We start from the raw sequence: 3,848 nt of genomic DNA, 5'->3' as shown, positions 1-3,848 counted from the left end.
TATTTTGGGTATAATTGTACTATTTTCATACCCACCACCGAAGGATGGGGGTATATTCATGTTGCCATTCCGTATGCAAGACATCGAAATATCCATTTCCGACCCTATAAAGTAAGACGATCTAGCCATGTCCGGCCGTCTGTCTGTGAAATCACGCTACAGTCTTTAAAAATAGATATATTGAGCTGGAACTTTGCATAGATTCTTTTTTTGTCCATAAGCAAATTAAGTTAGAAGATGGATTATTTCGGACTATATCTTCATATAGCCCCCATTTAGACCGATCGGCCGATTTAGGGTCAAAGGCCCAAAAAAGTCACATTTATTATCCGATTTTGCTGAAATTTGGGCTAGTGAGTTGTGTTAGGCGCTTCGACATCTTTGTTAAATTTGGCCCAGATCGGTCCAGATTTGGATATAGCAGCCATATAGACCGATCGGCCGATTTAGGGTCTTAGGCCCAAAAAAGTCACATTTATTATTCGATTTTGCTGAAATTTGGCTCAGTGAGTTGTGTTAGGCCCTTCGACATCCTTCGTCAATTTGGCCCAGATCGGTCCAGATTTAGATATAGCAGCCATATAGACCGATCGGCCGATTTAGGGTCTTAGGCCCAAAAAAGTCACATTTATTATTCGATTTTGCTGAAATTTGGCTCAGTGAGTTATGTTAGGCCCTTCGACATCCTTCGTCAATTTGGCCCAGATCGGTTCAGATTTAGATATAGCTGCCATATAGACGGATCCGCCGATTTTGGGTCCTAGTCCCATAAAAGCCACATTTATTAACCGATTTTGCCAAAATTTGGGACAGCGAGTTAAGTTAGGCCCTTCGACATCTTTCGTCAATTTGTCCCAGATCGGTTCAGATTTGGATATAGCTGCCATATGGACAGACTCTTGATTAAAGATTTTGGGCCCATAAAATGTGCATTTATTATCCGATTTTTCCAAAAAGAAGTCAAGACCCCAGATCGATTTACATGGTAGCTATATCAAAACATGGACCGATTTGACCCATTTACAATACAAACCGATCTACACTAATAAGAAGTAATTGTGCAAAATTTCAAGCGGCTAGCTTTACTCCTTCGAAAGTTAGCGTGCTTTCGACAGACGGACGGACGGACGGACAGTTGGAATTGTAAATGGGCTACATCGGTCCATGTTTAGATATAGCTGTCATATAAACCGATCTTGAATCTTGACTTCTTGAGCCACAAGAGGGTATAATTCTTATCCGATTTGGCTGAAATTTCGCATGACGTGTTTGGTTATGACTTCTAGTAGCTGTGCCAAATATGGTTCAAATCGATCGATAACCTGCTATAGCTGCCATTTAAACCGATCTGGGATTTTGACTTTTTCACAGAGGGCGTAACTATTGTCCTATTTGGCTGAAATTTTGTACGACGGCTTCTCCCTTGAGCTTCAACAAACGTGTCAATTACGGTCCGAATCGGTCTATAGCCTGATACAGCTCCCATATAAATCGATCTCCCTATTTCACTTTTTGAGCCCCTAAAGGGCGCAATTTTTACTCATATTGTCAGAAATTTTACACAATGACTTCCCTATTGGTCTCCAGCATTCAATTCAGTTATGGTCTGAATCGGACCATAACTTGATATAGCTCCAACATTATAGCAATTCGTTTCTTTTATCCTTTGTTTGCCTAAAAAGAGATATCGGGAAAAGAACTCGACAAATGCGATCTATGGTGGAGGGTATATAAGATTCGGCCCGGCCGAACTTAGCACGCTTTTTCTTATTTTCAGTTGATTTATTTCATTGACATTTTCTCATTAAGGGTAAGGCGTCCTAAGACGGGGCCACCCTTCTGCTGTCAAAGGAAGCAAAGTACCTAGGCATAGTCCTCGATTCGAAACTGTCCTGGAAGAGGAATACCGAGAAAATAATTCGTAAGGCACTGTGCGCTTTTAACTCCTGCAGGGTGATGTTCGGTAGGAAGTGGGGGGTGACTCCCAGGATGATATATTGGATGTATACAGCAATCGTGAGACCAGTACTGGTCTATGGAGCACTGGCATGGTGAAATGGCGTAGGGAAGAGGACGCGTGTGAGGGAGTTCTAGAAGGCCTAGAGACTAGCCTGCGTCGGGATCACAGGGGCATTGAGATCAGCGCCGCAGTCAGGCCTGAAGGCGATGCCGGATATAGAGCCCATTGGGGCCTATATTTGGAACTGCCCCGCAGGTTCGCGCTTGGGCTGAGAGAGTTCCACAGTTCGATTCTGGGTGTTATGGATACGGGGGGTAGACTGAGGAGGATCTCCGACTACCTGGCACCAGTGCCAACTGGAGTGAGGGCATTCGCGATCCGTTTTACTAAGAAGGACGAATGGAGGGCGGATGGTTTACTTATGGAGGATGAGACCTCGATCTACACAAATGGCTCCAAGATGGAGTTAGGGACTGTATTACGGATCTACGCTGACGAGTGTACGGTCTTTCAGGCAAAGGTCTGTGCCATTGCAGTGGCCGCAAGAGAAATTCTGGTAAGGAGCTCACCACCCTCGAAACTCAGAATTTATGTGCATAGTATGGCGGCGCCCAAGGCCTTGGAGTCGAGGATGGTGAGGTCGAGTTGCATGGCAGATTGCTGGTAATCCCTGGATAGGCTCCGGGCCCACTATGCGACGCTGACATGGGTTCCTGGGCATGAGGGGATTGCAGGATATGAGAGAGCGGACGAGTGCGCCAGGAGGGGTTCTCCTGTGCCGGGCGGACCAGCCATCGGTCGTGCCAACGTGCCATTTGTCGAGCTACTGAACACAGTAGATGGGATGGCCAGGACGGCGTCGGTGGAGAGATGTGACTCGGTAGATGATTGCCGTACTGCGAAGACGCTATGGCCGCTCATCGACCGGAAGAGGATGAATGAGTTGCTGGCGTTCGATAAGAGGTCGATTTGTACTTTAATAGAGGTCATAACCGGATATTGTGCCATAGGCCGCATGGCGGCGCACATTGGTATACCGCACAATGACTTTTGCAGGAGTTGCCTCGATGAGGATGAGGAGGAGATCATTGAGCACTTGCTGTGTTCTTGTCCGGGTCTGCAGAAACTCTCCTTTCTGGAGAGCCGTTTCTTCTGTGATATGGGTGAACTTTGAAACGTACCTCTGGTATATCTCTGATTTTTTTTGAGGGAACAGGATGGTTCCGACGGAGGGTGCCAGAAGCTCCGGCGTAGGTAGATCCGTGCTGGCGTAGGGACGGGCAGTTTCTTCACCCCTCGCACGGGTTCTCCACTCCTCCTGTCTTTTTCTTTTAATAGTGTATAACCTCTAGTACGAGGTCTCACATTTTCTTTCATTTCCCTTTCTTTCTGTAGGGTACCACAATGGGCCAAACTGCCCTCCGAGTGAACTCACCTTTGGTGGGCAACCCATTTGACCTAACCTAACCTAATCTTAGGGTAAGGCGATTAGCATGCAAGGAAAAAATCTTAATGGTTGCTTTGTGTTTCTGATTTTTGGGATTGTACTGAGCAAAAAAGTCCGGTATTTTACTTTCAGTTACGGTTTAATACCCACCACTGAAGGATGGGGGTATATTCAACAACACAGTACGTGTCAAAACATCCGTTTGCGACCCTACAATGTTTATATAATAATGATCGTCATAAAAATCTTAGACGATCTAGCCATGTCCGTCCGTCCGTCTGTCTGTTGGCACATTCTTTTCTAGTTCGTAGACAAGTTAAGTTCGACGATGGGCTATATCGCATTATATCTTCATATAGACCAATCTGCCAATTAAAAGACTGAGGCCCATTAAAGCCACATTTATTATCCGATTTCGCTGAAATTTGAAACACAGAGTTC

Source organism: Stomoxys calcitrans, chromosome 4 (assembly GCF_963082655.1).
Source record: "Stomoxys calcitrans chromosome 4, idStoCalc2.1, whole genome shotgun sequence".
NCBI lineage: Eukaryota > Metazoa > Arthropoda > Insecta > Diptera > Muscidae > Stomoxys > Stomoxys calcitrans.
The sequence above is the reverse complement of the archived record's forward strand: the minus strand, read 5'-3'. Positions refer to the sequence as shown.